Source organism: Phalacrocorax carbo, chromosome 3 (assembly GCF_963921805.1).
Source record: "Phalacrocorax carbo chromosome 3, bPhaCar2.1, whole genome shotgun sequence".
Taxonomy (NCBI): domain Eukaryota; kingdom Metazoa; phylum Chordata; class Aves; order Suliformes; family Phalacrocoracidae; genus Phalacrocorax; species Phalacrocorax carbo.
The window spans coordinates 43,759,960-43,777,311 of record NC_087515.1 but is presented as its reverse complement, the minus strand read 5'-3'; the positions used below and the strand labels follow the sequence as shown (position 1 = coordinate 43,777,311).

At 37.1% G+C, this 17,352-nt stretch overlaps 1 protein-coding gene and 1 non-coding gene across 9 annotated transcripts in view; both read left to right on the top strand.

The window, feature by feature from the left end:
- The window catches only part of LOC135312536 (ADP-ribose glycohydrolase MACROD2-like), a 914,210-nt gene that overhangs the window by 400,870 nt on the left and 495,988 nt on the right, over positions 1–17,352 (top strand). The window lies entirely within an intron of this gene.
- LOC135312923 (U2 spliceosomal RNA) lies at positions 3,951–4,135 on the top strand. Its single transcript, XR_010372538.1, has one exon. It is a non-coding gene; the product is annotated as a U2 spliceosomal RNA (small nuclear RNA).

Genomic DNA, 17,352 nt, shown 5'->3' with positions numbered 1-17,352 from the left:
TGAATTATGTTCAAGCATGGATTTTGAGGTTAGTAGAGCTGTGTTTGCTTAAAAGAGGTTCTGATCAAGATGAATTATGAAAATGTCAATAATACCATATTTTGAAAGGTAATAAACTGACTGTTAATGTTGAAGGCAGACCTCAAGGCAAACATTAGCAGCAGACTGAACCACCTACCTTTATGTACTTTTTTCCTCTGTAGCACTCAGCGTGAGGAACCAAAGCAGCCCTGAACCCCAGAAGGGAGTTCTTAAAGGCCCAAATAGTCAAAAACGCTTCACAGACACCATGCTCATGGATTTTGTTCCTTTGGGTGTGGGTTTCAGTCATAGCTAGCCATGCAAGTCCCTTATTTGTACGTGACATCAATCCTTTTCTCTGCTAAAAATACCTAGTGTGTCACAGCTTAGTATGGTGCAATTATTCATATGTCTGGGCACTTTTGTTTTGAAATGCTGCATATGGGAAATTGGAAAAAAAAAATTAGTGAAATGCCATGTTTAGCATAGTTCTCTTCTTTTGCAATTCTTTGTAAAAATGTACCAAAGATTTCTCCTGAAGACTTCAGTTAAAAATAAATAATCTTTTCATACATCAGGTCAGGGTTTGATTGCTTGCCTGCCCAGTCAGCAGTTATCTGCTACTTGCCAAGGTCCGATCTGTACACAATCATAACACCAGTTTAGAGATTACCGACTCAAATGACCCATTCGGGGAATACTCTTATCCATCCCCCTCCCCTTTGCTGGACTTTAAGTCTGATTAGTGTTTAGACATTGCCTTGAAATAATGATAATGTGCCTTTTAATTAGCATCAATATTTCTGATCTTTTGGGAAATAATAATGTGCTTCTTTTTTACTCCTTGACTGCTGACAGATGGCCGCTTATAAAACGTCATTAAATTCTGACATCAATCATTTTTGTGCTTTTTAAAATATGCTAGCCATTTAAATGAAATAATATATATAGCAGGAAGGTTTTTCACACTGGGTTGTTTAGACTTTGATGCAGTTCTGAAACAGCATTTGGTGGAGGCCTTGTTTTTTAAGACAATTTAAGTATGATCTCCCAGGCCTTGCTGATTTGTCATTTCAGTGTCCATGCATACATTAAAAGGGGCTCTTGTATGGAAGTAGCCCGAATGCTTTTCAGACAAAGCCATTATTTAAACGTTTAGAAACTTGAACTTTTGAGAAGTCTGCGCTCATATGCAGAAAGCATTTCATGCATTTAGACAGGCATTCATATTGTGTGTGTTTTGTATGTGAATTCATGCATGTTATTTGCAGCAATATTATATTGACTTGATGCATTCCTGGCTAGAACCTCTATTTTGTTATTTGTGAAACTTTGTTTAATGGGTACAATTATTATCTGCAGTGTGTCCTTGCTCATCTTAATAGCAGTATTAATTTGCAGGAAGGGACAAAATTATCTTGTGGAGTTATCAAGTGGTGGTTAGGCTTTTGGAATGCTAATTAATTCAGATCTCAAATGCTGTACCTGCTGTTTAAAAGGCTGGCAGCTTGTATTCCTCACCTGAGTGACAGCTGTTCCTAGACTTTTTTACTTTTAAAAAGAGTAAGGAAGATTAACTCCTTCCAGGCTAATGACTGCCATGTTGAAGTAACAATCGTTATGTTCAAAATTTAACTTTGCAAAATATTGTCTTTAACAGATTTGCTGATTTTGACAGCATATTAGAGAAAGGATTGGTGACAGTATATTCTTAGGAGAAGTTGCTAAGCATTCCTCCAATACACTGTTAGTTTTTCTGGGCAGAAAGAAAAAAAAGTGTCTCTGACATTCAATGTCAGAAGGAGATCCTCCATGTAAGCTAGAAGAGAAAGAATTAAAATATTGTCAGATAAGTCAGATTTGAACAATTATAGTAAGTGTGAAATCTGAAAAATTTTTCTTTTGGGGTCAAAACCTTTTTGTTAATATTTACTGTCAAAGAAAATATTTATTAGTTGTAATTCAACTAAGTGTTCACTTAAGCCATTTAAATGGCACACAAAATAGTAAACAGTTTTATATTTTATTTGCTACAATCAAAGTTCAAAGATCATTGCATTGTTATTTGTTAAACTAAACTCCCCTACACTAGGAAAAAATGGTAGTCTTTAGTAATAAAAAGGGGGCTTAAAGACGTGCAGGTAACTTAATTTAATCTGAGAATAAATGTCATCTGGTGTAATGCGGATGTTCCTGTGCAGGTTTGAGAGGATTACGCGGCTTGCCTGAGTGATGGAGGAAGTGAGATACTAATATCGGGTTACATTCCTTCTTTTTCACAGAGGAACACAGCTGAAATATGTATGTTAACTCCATCTCTCCATTCCCTCCTGACCCCAGTCGAACCATTTTAATTGCACTTTTCCTTTTGGAGGAAATGTGAAACAAATCAACAGTTGCCTCCTGTCAAAGGGTATCACTGAACTACTGATACCAAAAAAAATTCCACAAAAGCTTCCACTTAATATCTTACAGTAACTTCAAGCATTTTTTTCAAGCTCCTACTTTAAAAACCTATAAAGTCTGGTGTGTGTTTTGCTATATAAGTATTTCAGAAATACAGATGTACAGTGGACGTGTCATGATAATTATAAAATTTTCATTCTCATTTTGGAGGCCCTGTATCTTTAGTAAAACTCAGGGTGGACTTGACTAATGTCTCTGGGCTTTGATTCTGCTCACATTGGTTTTCATGCATTCCAATACAGTAAATCTCATTAAGCACATGTTTAACTTCCAGTATTCACTGAAAGTTCTGTTGACTTCAACAGCAAATTAAGCACATGCTTAAACGTTGTTCAGAGCCTTAGGGAAAGGTGATTAAAGTAAAGAACAAAGCTATTATATTAAAATATTTTAACTCATTAAAATCCAGTAGAATTGCTGATACTGATTCACTGAATATTCTGTACTGAAAGTAAAACAATCACTTTATAGTTGGCTGGCTGCCTTGCGCAGCTTGGAACACCAGGATCAGTGTATTAGCTGGGTACTTCTGCTGTGACAATACATTTCCTCTTACTTTTGACCTGCTGTTCTACTCTTATAAATAGTTAGTGATGATAATGAGTGATTGAAAATATAACAGGAAACCTTGTTTACAGGGATCTTGAAAATCAAAAGAGTTTTTAAGAAATTGCGGTCATGTTCCAAGTTACTCAAATTGCCTTTTGTTATTTCTCATTAACTTCAAAAGTAATTTTTAGTTTCTATGCACAGGGATTCTTTTTTTAAGCTTTAGCACTATTGTCTTATTGTTCTCTGTGTGTTTATGTTTTCTGTTATTTTTTATTGTGGAATTTGATACAGAGTAATTTAAAATCATGCTTTGGCAAGACTTGAATTAGCATGTAAGACGCTGTAATGAGTCCAGCAAGCATTAAGAAAATGCACTGCAGTCTGTAGTTCTGTCCTTATTATGTTATTTATTAAAAAGTCCTTCAACTTTTTAGAATTTTGTGGAATACTTTCTGCAGGGGAGATGCATTGCTCTTTAATCCATGGGGACAAGGTTCTAAAATAACCCCATAAAGACTCAGAAACCAGAAGATTGCTTAAGTGTTTGGGGTGGGGTAAGGGAAGCAGCAGGAGGTTAGAGGGAAGGTTGTTGGGAGTTTTTTCTTTTTATGTAGTTTACCATAGAGGAAGTAATCAGACCCAGACTGGAATATTTTGGGAGGCTGGACATGGCATTGTTAGATTTCTCAAGTTCCTGTCCTGGAACAGATACTGTGTGTGCAAAATCATGAGCTCATTGAAATCCCGGAGTGAGTTATTTGGGGTCTGTAATCTGTTTGCAGCTTCGTAAAATAAATCTGAGTGATAAAGCTACATAACTGTTGCCACTGTGGTGTCAAAATCTTACAATGATTCCATCTCAGTGCGCTCACTGAATCAGACCAAGAAACCATGGAGTCTGCTGACTCGTGTTTGCTTCTTGACCTTTTGGCAAAGATCACGTGAAGCATATGTTTTTATCAGTATAATATCTGTTATGTCCTCAGCTTGAGGATTTTATATTAAATGAGTTTGGGGACTGGGAAATGTACTAGGAGCTTGCGCCTCTCCATGCATGAAGCTGGCTATTGCTGTGCCCTGAATTTGTGCCCTGAATATTGCTGAAAATAAAAATTTAAAAAAAAAAAGTCCATAAATAAGTCCGAAGGGAAGAGCAGGAACAGAGCAAGCAGAGATCATGCTTCTCTAAAGTATTCTCTTAATCTCCACTTATTTTCAGCTCGGGGGTTTTCCTGAGCCTCAATAAAATCCCTGTAAAAATAAAATAAAATAGCACTTATGATTGCATTTTAATCCTGTTTCCACTGTAATGACCAGTATTACAACATCAGATGGTCACCTTCAGGATGGGGCATTATTTTGTACCTACTAGATACAGGGAACCTACACTCAGTCTCATCCTTGTTGAAGAGCAAGTTATTGTATCACTGTTGCTGTGTATTTTCACTGACCGCTCTTACAAGTGCTATTTTTCTGAAAAAGGAGATAAAATAGCAATCAGAAATAACCACAAAACCCAAAAGAGTAGAAACATACTGCATCCTGGTGAAATGGTACATACAGGATTTGATTTGGTTTGATTAAAGACTGTTGGAAAGACATATATGCGATTGATACCTTTGAGGAAACACCGCTGTCACAAGTGTTTAAAATAAATTCAGAAATATGCCAAAAACTATGGAGAGCTGGTGTTCACTCAAACATTTCTGAATTATTAAATACCAGCTTATGCCATTTTATAAACTGTGTGTCCAGAACTGTGTATACGTATCACAGTCAGTGGGTGACTAACAAAAGGTGGTCTTATTTGTCCTGTGACATAGTTACCACTGAGGTCTATATAATGCAGCAGGTGATGACAAGCATGGTTTGTGACAACTTTTGAAACAAAATCAAGCCACTAAACGCCAAGTTGATGTGACAGGGTGAAAACTGGAGGTTGTTTTAGAAGCAAAATGAATACAGTTCAGATAGTGATCAAAATAATTTCTAGATAACATAAGAATTTGACCCTTCAAGGATTTCTTTCTAAGTATACGAGGTAACACAGAAAGGAAGAATCTGTCATTGTAAATTAGTGACCTTGACTGAAGTCTCATTACCAAGACACCTTCAGTTGGTTTTTTTTTTTTTGACCTGCCATGTTTAATAAAAATAAAATTAATTTGGTGTGACATTTTTGGTGGTAGCTTGGTACCACCAAATTGCAATAAAATACAATGTTTCCAAAAAAACCCCCAGACTTCCAGTTCCTTGCATTTTGAATTGGTTGGTGATTTCTTAGTCATTATTTATGTCCTCAGTTTTTAAATTAGGACATGTTAAAAAAAGCTGATGTTTGGGGGGCGGGATTAAGTGTTACTTGTGACTATTTTGATGTTGCTATTTAATGGAAAGTACAATACTTTGATTCTTTAAAATTTCTGTTTAGAACCAAAAAATAGTGTCTACAAGATAAGAAATCCAGTGCAGCAAAATACCATCTTATTACTATGCGTGCTACGATGCTTACAGGTTATTGTCAGTACACAGTGTCTACTGGCAAGGAAGCTTTTGTTTGTCATGGGAACAAAATGATTTTTCCTAATTTTTCTTGACTGCTGAGTTCTTTAAGCGAAAAGCATTTTGGAATAAATATTGATTCTCTCTTTTCTCTCTCTGAGAAAATTAATTTAGTGTGAGTTATACTCACCCAGGTGAGGTATGGGCAGGTCAGGACCCCACAGGCTACTTAAACCAGTAACACAGGCCGGCATTCAAGAATTGTCTTCATTACCCCTAGGTCAGCACATATATGCTAGTTATTTTGGAGAGTGTCTCCTGGGGCAGAGCAAGGGAGGATTTGCGGGTCACTTGTCTGTAGCAATAGGACTGCAGGCTTTCTTTTTTCTATCCAAAAGTAATAGAATCTCTCTGCCTTCACTCCTGTCCACCTCCCCCGTGTCTGAGTGGTCCTGTACCCTAAAGCCAGGTGGTCTATGTGACTCTAAGGGCACTAATGTGCTGTGCCTTCCATAGACAGCCTTTGGAGACATTTAACTGCCTTTTGCTGTGCTTGAGTCTTAGTATGTCGAAGTCCTTTTCACAGTGCCATGGGCGAAAAGTAGAGATGTTGGCAACAGCCAAGTCTTCCCTTCGTAAGTAGAGTGAAAACACAGAAGAGATAATACAGAGTGTTGCTATAATGCATGGGAATACGTTTACAAAACTAAGCATCCACTGCAGTGTCCACTCCTCAGTGGACAGGGGACATGTTCATCCTTGGAGAGGGGCTCAGTGACATATTCTTGATACACAAATTGAAAGAACACGAAAGAGCAATGGGAAGAGTTGGACAGATTTCTTTTAAGAATCGCAGACTTCCACTTCCTTCTCTTAGTAGCTCTTTTAAGAAGGCATTGCTGTGGTTACCGTCTGAACCTTTGCTGATGACTTCGTGTGCCTGTTGCTATCATAGCGTTTGATATCAGCCTGTGTCTGTGTTCATCCCTATCAGATGCAAAGCATAAGCCTGTGTTACTGTGGAAATTATGTCATGCAAGTGTGAAATTTCTGCTGCGTGACTTAAAAATTAACTTTCATTAGTCAATTAACAATTAGACCAGATTGCTGAATTCCCTTTAGAGAGTGATACCTATGGTGTCTTGATTTTGCCATTTAAAAAGCCACAATTAGAATTCTAAGAAATTCGTTTGGTGGAATTTATTGCAACGTGATAAGCTTTGTAATTTGTAAAGCCTGTGTAAGCTTCTGACATTCTGAGTCACTGGATATTATTGTGAAGCTATTTTTTTGGTGCTTATGTGCTGTACACTGGTCTTTGTATTATAGCATTGGCCATTTCCTTAGTAAAATGTTTTGAAGAGATGAAGAAAAACTATAAGGATTGCACATCTCTAGCACAATGGTAACTGTACATCTCCAGCACAATGCTTTTGTTCCAGAGTCAGTACTGTTTAATTAATGTTGAATTCGTGTTTCATTTAATTTTTTATTTTCATTTTAAAAAAACCTCCATCACAATACAAAACAAATAAAAATGATCTAACATGTAAATATAACTCACTCCTGTGCCTCAGACAGAGAGTAATCCTGCCGTAGACTTTCTGAAAACAATTAGGATTGTTTGAGAAGGTTTTAAGCTAAAATGGGGACTTTCATATGACCTGTATTATCTCTCCTCAAGGGAATGCACTTTGTCAGAGTGATGATTGGTAAGATTCAGTACTTATGTCATGTCAAACTTTGTTCTGCTATGTGAAGTAACATAATTAAAACACCAAAAGAGCAGAACAGAAGCAATGGAATGCTACTGAACTTCCAGATATTTCCACATAGGTGTTTTAAAACTCGATGTAACAGTGATATCAGTGTTTGCGGCATGTCCATGTGAGATGTAAGAAAAACAAGCCTTCAGCAGCTTCGCTATTTCCCTCAGAAGGATTTTATCCAGTGAGGAAGATGCAGTATTTATGTGCAAAAGAGCTGGGTATTTTTAGAATTATTTTAAATTCCTTTATGGTAAGTCTCTGCATGATTAGAGAATAGATACAAATCAGATAAGGTAACAGTTTGTCCCGTTCGTGTGAAATGGTCTTCCAGGATAAGATTACAGTTTATTTCCTTCTAAATGCTGTACTCATTTGGGAGTAAATTAATTAAGGCTGAGCTGATAAGTATCTGCTGCTGTTCTGCAGTCATGACATGGCAAGACACTAGGTATCTACATGCAGAACTCATTCATACACTAAAAAAAATAGTGTCAGTGCTTATTTTTTCTGGAGCTTTTACATGATTCTTTAAATAAACTGCTGAATTCCATGTTCAAAATGCCCAAAGGTATAATATTCTATTATTGTCAATATTAACTTAGATTGCATTACTATAACAGCTCTTTCCTCATTTTAAAGCTTTTTCTCGTGAGACAGGAAGGTGGTCGCTGTGCACTGTGCCCTGCCTGGTTTACTACTTTATCCGTGCTGTGACTTGAACAAATAAAGATGAACATCATATTGTAAATGAAGCATCCTTAAACGACTCTCAGTTCGGGGTTCCCTCAGTGAGCATCACTCATGGGGAGGACATATTCGGAGGTTTTGTCAGTGGGACCATGATATGAATTGCTTACTTACACTGTACATGCTGGAAATTTGGGTGGTTTCCTTGTTTCTCTTTGAGGGGAGAACAAAAATTCACACAGCAGAAATGTTAAGACTGGCAGTGTTTTAAACAATCAGTTAAGATGACAGGGAACTGCATGTGAACTTTCCATTGAGTTGTAGATGATGGTTGACTTGATGTCTACATGTGTTTAAACACAATTGCTTTTTATGCATATTCCAGTCATCCTCTGTCATTTTCTTTATAATAAGTTTTCTGCCTTAAAATTAAGCTAATTGCAAAATGCTTTCATAGAACAATATTGAATGTAAAGGTGTGTGTTTCTACAAAAACCTCCTTTTGTATCAATTCTCTGCAATACAATCTCAATGAGGTTGATGGAAAATCAAGTGCTGAATCTTTTAAAAATGCTTTTGAATGGTATCTTCAAGCAGATGTTATGAGGAATAAATATTGCTGGAGCTTGCTCATAAATGTTTACCTTTCCTGACAGTACTGACATTTACTTGTTTCTAGACAAAGAGATGAATTGTAGCTAACGAGTTTTTTTGTTTATTTATGTTATTAATGCAAAACCGAGGCTCATGTATTTTGACCCAGTACCTCTGGATGAACTGTAAAAGACTGAAAGCCTAAAAGCTGATGGTTTGCAAAGACTTACAATCTACTTTAAAAGTTACTCAATTCAGTAGGCTTCAGCCTGGGGGAACAAACCACTGGTGAGTCATGGGTGACTGCATGCGGAGGGAGTCTGCAGGGCAACCCATCATCCAGTGGACATTTGCTGGCACCTGGAAGCTGAATATTCAGTAACAACACTTTTTTTTTTTTTTTTTTTTTTTTTCCCACATGAAGCTTTACCTATGGCTCTTGCTGCAAGTGAAACTGAGTGGTAGCCTGTGAACCCACTGAGTATGATTTACAGCAGGTTTTTTAGTTCAAGGGTTTCACAGCCCTATGTCTGTACTTCTTACTGTCTGCTTGATTGTCCAAATAGCCGCCATTAGAGCAGGAAAAGGAAATGTGGGTATGTGAAAGGATTGAGCAGGGATGTGCTAAATATAGAAAATAAAAAGAGAAACCTTGACCAGATCAAAGTTAAGAATACTTACCTGTTCCAGTTTTAGTGTCCCTGTATTTTTGAATGAAGAGCGACATAGAGGAGTATGGTGTTTCAAAGTGTGGGGATTTGCACCTGTGACATTTTGTTGGATACTGGAACAAGATTTTGGTTCTGAAATTGGCTTCCAGTAGTCAGTCTGGAAAGCAAGTACTAAGTATTTTTCTGAAGAACAGTGTTAGACTTTGCATGTAATTCAACTAAGGTAGCAAGTTGAGTCCTTGCACCTTAATGTTTCTGTGATTTTAGAAATATTTTGCTGTATGTACGGCTTTTTTTTTAAGAAAGTGGATATCTAACCCAAAGGCCATGTAGAAACCTTCAAGTTTAACCTTTTCATTTTACTTGACACTCTAGAAGATAATGGGGGGAATGCTGTCAGAAAGTTTACACAGAGGGTGGAGAGTGGTGGTGGTGAGGAGGATAATGACTTCAGCTCTGATTTTCTTCCTTCTGCTGCAACAAGGCATCTGTATCTCTGCTGGGTGCAACCAGCCTGCAGGAAGCTTTCATTCCTGCAAACCACAAGGAAGTCAGCAGATCATCTGGGAAATTAAGGAGGCATCAAAGCTGGAATTGTGATGATCTGTTTTAAAAAAAAAAAAGTGCAGATGGATGGTGAAGGGGAATGATGGGAAGAACATGAGGAAGGACTTAGGTATACTTCCATCTGCTGTATTTTAAATACAATACTGCAATGGTATCAGGTACCGCAAGCTGCCAGCCAGCCGTAGCAGCAGATCTTTTTCTTTCATTTCACATACAAAGGGGAGAGCTCAGTCAAAAATCAACTTGTAGCTGGCTGGCACTTCAGAGGGATCATTGACAGTAGTGAAGGAACAAGGCTGAATGTTTCTGGGCTGAGATCAGCTGAAGTCTTCTCTTATCATATAATGGCTTATTGTACCATAGTATTCAGGCAAATTTGTATAATGTAACAGTATGTCAATTATTTTGTCTGCTAATCAGATTCTCAATTTTGTGCTGCAGAAACAAATGCCTTTTTCAATTGCTTTAATATGCTACATTCTTTAAATTAGATGGTCTATAGGCAGTGTATAAACAGCACACTCTGATATTGTTTCAGAAAATGAATAGCACATGGCCATGCTCATCTACAAGAGAAACTGCAGAGGGACATAGGTTCTTGTTATTTGCTTCCATATGAACAGCTCTGATTGTCCGTTCTCAAGAGATACACATTTGCTGCATTCTGGCTCGGGGAAGGCTGTGTGTCTGTTTGACATGCTCTCAGTGGAGAACTGCTTATCCATGCCAGATCCTGACTGGTTTCACCTTCCAAAAGAAACTAGCATGGGTCAAAAGTTGGCAAGATGCATTGAAAAGTGTTTCCAGCTGATGGAAAAGTTTGTGGTAACCAAGTGGGGGAATTTGAAATCTAATCTATTCTCAACGGAAAAACAGCAAATAGTCCATGTTTCAACACAAACAAGCTATCTCTTTATCTTAAGTGCTGACATGAGTTTTTTAACTAACAGATACCATGAATCAACTACTTTTGCATGAATGGTACAAATACAAATTATCTTCTTTAATGGACTGCAGTATGCCAAAAGAACTTATTTGTTCATTAGTTCCCTGCCATGCTGATGGCCACACCTGTATGTGAACGTCTCCAGACTCCCCTTCCTCCTCCAGTTCTTATGTTCAGTGATTTTGGCATTCCTATTTTCTCATTTCTTCCCTTTTCTAAATTCTTAATATTTTTCCCTTCTGTAGTTGACTCTTTCTCTTCCTTAACTGAATATTCATAATTTCTATTTTTCCTTTTTTCTCATCTGAATTTCTTTTTCCTGTTTACTTTTTTCACTCTTTCCTGTTTCCCATGTTTAGGTTCTCCATATGCCATTTCTTCACAAGTATTTCCCATATAGTCCAGCCCTCTGAGGAAAACACATTCTCAGTTGTTATCTGTTCCTCTATGTGAAAGAGTGTGTGCTGCGAGCTTAGGATGAGAAGAGTGTGTCTTGTTGGACAAAGAATATTTTATTCCTCCATTATTTTCTTAACTGCTTTTCTTTGCCCTCCATTCCTTCCATTGGTCTCTGACTGTAAGCAAGAGTGTAAGGCAAAGTGAGGGGCAGGTGTCTGTTAGGTTTCCTGTTGAAATACAGAATAATAATTAAGATGTAAGTCAGACACTGCGTAACACTGGGCACAAGAGCATAGAAGTACTTTACATATATTTCTTTATCAAAAAATTCCCTTTTTTTAATTCTTTGTTTGTCGTCTTTGTACCAGTCCTAGCTCATGTATACAACTAATTGACATATTATAGGAGATCTTTATTCAAACATGGTTACCTTCTCATTTGGCTGGAACAGTGAGCTCCTGAGGTGTAGGAATTGCACCAGGAGTGCTAAACTGCCCTTCAAGCTTTGCAGGGCTAATGAAACCTCTTGCTATACCGATACCCCACCCCCACCTCTGCCCTTTGCACAGCACAGGTTTCTTAGTCGAACTGGTGTGTGCAAAGTTCTAATGTAAACTCAGAACTAAACAAGGCAAAGAGTCCTTACAGTTGTTTTGGTAAAATCTTTAAAAACAGTTCCAAGGTTTAATTTCTCCTAACAAGGGCAATCAGCAAAGACAGATTTCTGTAGCAGAGAGGCAATCTGGTTAGACTGTCTTGAGCAAATTCTCCCACTACTGACTAACTACTGAGATTAAGTGGAATTTCTAACAAATCCTGTTACAATGGGTCAAGCACTGTCTCTCTAGTTGTACTTATTTGTTGCAAGCCTCAATAGAGGTTTATTTTAACGTAGCCATTTTATGGTGCTTGGAATGCTTTCATAGTCTTCATTGCTGCTATTATAGATAATGGATGACCACTTGGTTAATTTGTGACGGCAGTTAAAATACACATCTCCTAAAGTTAAGTGTCCTTATGTCTTTATACGAGAACTGACCTTCAGGGACAGTAAACATATTGTTTGGCAACAAGTTAATTACAGACTTTATCTTCCAAAAACATTGATGTCATGTGTGGGATAATTAAGATGTCCTTGCAAGTGAAAAAAGTTTTTGAGTTATAGTAATGTTCCGAAGTAGGTGCTAGAAACTGAGGCCACAACAGTATTACAAGAGCTGTGTACTCATGTTATTTTGACTAAATAATTCCCCTCTTCAAGCTATAAAAATGAAAGATGGACTTAACTGATATGTACGGCAATATATTCTGTAAGTCTGTGAAAAAACCAAAGGAATCTGGGTTGTGCAGGGGTAGGATGGGCAAGCTGAAATTATTGTGTCTGATTGACTGGGGGATTGATTGCTGGGGTTTATGTTGTTTTTCTCCCCTTTCCTCCTTTTAAGGCCTGTATCTTTTGTTAAATGATTAGAATCATGTTGGTCCTTCCTAATTTTACAATGTGAACTTCATGGTGATAAATAGCTAATTATTTGCAATTGAATTAGGCTATGAATTTAAATATGACAGAAACAGATGTACTCGTGATTACCTTCAATGCATTGCTCAGGGGATCTCAGTTTAACATAATACCTTCCAGAAATATTATTTCTGAAATGGAGCAGTGCAACTGTTGAAGAATATCGTAGAGATATATTAATGAGTTCTGTGGTACGCACATATCCTCCAGACTGATATATCTCAGATATGACATATGTTTCGGTTTGGTTTTTTCCTGGAAGAATCTGGGGAGGGAGGAGAGGAATGTCTGCTGGTGAGATCTGACGTTCCAATGCTGGAGTGTTGAATCTCCAAGCTGGAAGCCTGTCATTGAGGTGACATTTTGAAGTATTTTTTTCACATTCAAAAGAGGACACTGAGCATTTTCCAAAAATAGAGCCCTTAGAGGGTCACATTGCAGGTCTGTTTTGTGGGTGCCACTTAAATGAGTCTTTGTTGGCTGGCTGAATTACAACATGATGCAGCAGGTTAACTATCCCAACATGCCTTTGTATTAACATGAAACTAGGAATGAATGCACACACTAATGTAATTTAAAGATTTGAATTGTAATATCTGATACAAAGCCTGGACTCTGCACATGTTCTCTTTCTCAGACTTGATTCAGGAGATCGATAGATCTACTAATCAGATAATTCTGAGCTATTGTTTTCAGTTTCAGTTTTTCTATTTGAAAACTTACATTCCAGCAGAAATAAGCCATTCCTTTTTAAATAGAGAGTACCATTTTGGACAATCAAATAACTTTAGAATGAGTTTTATTTTCTTCAGTAGAAGAAAAGTAATTTAAAATTAACAAAACCTTCCCCAAGTATAGCCATGGTACACGGCAGCTGATGAGCCATACCTTGCCAAAATGTAGCAGGAGTATGCATGATTGAAATATACACTTTGGGACCTCTTTCTGTGTATCCGTTTGTGCTTAGAATGATAACATTTAAGCATCCCAACATTAGAGAGTATTAGAAAAATGGGATCTAAGCACAAAATTGATGGAACTATGTCATTCATGTCTAATGCAGCACTGTTAACGCACCCATATCTAATCGATACAGTAATACAGAATGTGTCCAGGCTGTGTTTATAGAAAGTGCAAGGCAATAGAATAACACCTTCAAAATGGTTAATTTGAGGCTGTCTCGGTGATTGTCTTGCATTTTAAATCCCTGTATCTTTGCACTTATGAAGATGCTGTCCACATATAGTGTGGCATAGTGTGCTCAAGAAAAGTCAGATAATCTCTTCCGGTTTCCTTCATTATTAAATGGCACTGGAATATGATTTTTACTGTGCAGATCAATTCAGGGGTTCCATATTTTGAAATTCATCCCCAGCCCTAACCAGAAAGCTAGTTCTTATTTCTTTTACCTTCTGCAGTACATGAGAGTTAAGTCAGTTGATCTCTCAGTCAGCATGTGGTATATGTTCAAATGAAGTTGGCAAGGAACACTGCATGCACTGTGTAAGGTTTTTATTTTCATGTAAACTAGATAGTTTTTAGTGAGGAAGCTTTTCAGTTTTGCATGTTTTAACTTTTTTAATATGTGGTTTCCTCTTTGATTTCCTTATTTTGGAAACATCATAGCTTATTTTCAAGTGGTCTCTGTTGTTTACCAGGTTTACTTGTGTATTCTGTTCAACGTAATATGGCTGTGCTGAATTTCAGTTGAGGTGTTTTTTTCTGCATAACTGTGTGCAAATAAATGTTCTGATAACCCCTTTCTTTTTAAATCAACCAGTTTAATACTTGCTTCTGTCCCTGTTGCATGGAGATGAGACACTTGACCTATTTTTAAAAATGAGCTTTTTAGCTGTTTTAGCTACAGGAACATAGAATTTTAGAATTTTTAGAATTTGTTTTTTAATTAGACAGTTTCCATTAGGATTTGCTGGGGCACCCATGGGGTTTTTTTTCTTCTCATAACCTCCTAGTTCTTCCTAACCTTGTTAGTGCTTTTCGGTGTTTGTCTTTGACCTCCTGTACAGGCTTCAGCTTTGTTGCATAAAAATGGCTTGGATACTGCTAGGATGTATAGATTATTCCATTTCATGTGGATTAAAGGAATAGGCATGAAAGTTGATTCGTATATGATTACAGGTATTTCTAATGTGACATCTACTCCAGAACTATATTAAGTTGTTAGCCCTGGACAACAGAAGTATTTACTTAATGCTATTCTGTATTCAGTGGCTTTGATGGTACTTGTTGCAGATGTCTCAGGTTACTGTCAAAACTTAATTATCAGTGATAATATATACAAGTGCAGTAAGTTGTCATAGGGGTTGACTGAATGACTATTCCAATATATAATTAGGTTGGTGTAGTTTGATACATTTCCACTGATCCTCCACAGCCTTTAAATGAAATCTGTTTGAGACTGAATTCCCTTGCTGCATTGTTGCCATTCCCAGAGTGACTGCTACCATTTTTTTTTTAGGATTCTTGCTAAGTGGTGTGAGTATATTAAAGAAACTCCATGTTACACAGCTAAAAATACATCTTCTTTCACATTTTCTTATAATATTGATATGACTGGAAATAATGGTACCATTATAGAATTAGCAGAACATGTATCTCAAATAAATGAAATCAAAATATATTGTGTTTATATTATATACAATCCTTATACTGTATATTGTAGAATTTACAAGTATTAAGCCATTTGAGAGCTATGGCAATTTCTGTTGTGTATAAACAAACATATTGTTTGCAGAGATTTTTGCCTGCAAAGTGAAAAACTGAAATTTTAATGGAATCCTTCCAATAACTGTCAGTTTTTTCCTCAGAGTTTGGTATTTGGAAGGTTTGTTATTTTTTTAGAAAAGGAAGATGATTTCAATTATCCAAAGCTAGTGGAATGTTTAACTGCCCTTCTGCTATCAGTGGACTTGTTTACATTGGGATTTTGACTAAATTGAGGTAGCACATATCCAGATGTTATCTGCCCAGGTGACATTTTCATTTGCTTTAGCAAAGGATTTGATGGTATATTGCTACCATCTCTTTGTCAGTTTTCATATTATATATTGCAGGCTACATTTAGACTTTTCTTTTATAAACTTCTTCCACTAAGCTGTTAACTCCTAAAGTATTGCTGCTCTTTTCTAAGGGTGAATCCTCATTTTATGATCAGCTCATCTGAATAAAGAATATAGGATATGGAAAACTGTACATTGTATCCTTTGTATGGCCATGCACACAACTGAGCAAATGATAAGTTTTACTTCTACAGTTTTTATAGTTCATTTCTTTTGGTCTTATACACATCAGGAATGTCATCGCTATAAGTCTAGACTACAGCCTTGCTTTTTGCCTCATGTGGAAAGCATGGTGATATTAGGCTGGCCAAGGGCCAGCACGGGAACCATCCTGAAAACAAGGGATGATCCTTACTGCAGGTTTTCTCATTGGTTTGCATAAAAAATCCAATGTCCCAGACAAACAAACCCAAAATCCAAAAGAAGCTTTTCTTGTTCTTGATTTTTATCTCTGCTTTGCTGTGCCTAAGGGGCAGAGATGTTTCTGAAATGCATCCACTCTGCAGTGTCCTTCAGCGAGATAGGAAAGGCAAAGCTCTCCACCAAGAACTGCTTTCTTCCCAGCATCCAGTGACCTATCATGCCAATGGCTTGCGCAGAGGAGCAAAGGCTCCTCGAGCAAGTAGCTTACAGCAGGATAACATTCCACAGAGCATAAGCGGGGAATTGCAGAAAATATTAGCCAAGACTACTCAGAAATAGAACTATAGTCCTGAAAAATAGGAGCACTTGAACAAGAGTATCATTTAATTAATTACTGTCACCTCATTTTTCAGCACTGGTGGGGTGGGGATTGGCTGGGGAGGGAGAAATATCCTAGCCCAGAAACCTGCTACTTACAATGTACTAGGCTGAGAAGCAGCTTGAGTAAAGAATTCCATTTTAAATAGCTTTAGGATGCTAAAAATGTAAAGTGGGCAAGTGCTCAGGCTCAGCAGTGATCAGACAGAGCTGCAGCCAACAGAAACAGGTTTGAAAGTGTAAAATCCTAATCTATGTCCTAGTGAACCTTTCTGTTCAGTTATTTTACCTCTTTCAATCTCCAGACCTTCTGGTTGCAAATTAAAGACAACTCAGGTGACTCACAGATGAATACAACTTAATGTTAGATCTGAATTGAGCTCCACTTTTTAACGTTTATACAGACTGGCTAGATCTAGTCCTATCTGCAGGCCTTTAAAATGCTAACTTTTCATTTGGTTTACTGGTTTAACTGCAGTATTTAACCTCAGAAATGTGTTTGTGGGGTTTTTTTTCCTCAATGGCATTTTAAACAGTGTAAGGCTTTAAATCAGTAAAAGCAATGAAAATTTAGTCACTCTTTAGCATGTATGATTTAAGCAAATCTATGGTGTAACCTTATGTAGTGGGATTTGATTCAACCAGGTTTAATTGTTGCTAATAGAGTTTATTTTGGTAATGCCTAAAGACCACCTTTGTTTGGTAATGTAGAAATACATGGGGATGCGTTTATAATCTCCTGTAGTAGCCTGGGGTGAGTGAAATTGGTAAAAGTTTGTGGTAAAATCCATGAACAGTTGATATCAATAAATATCAGACTAGTTCCAGTTTGGATATG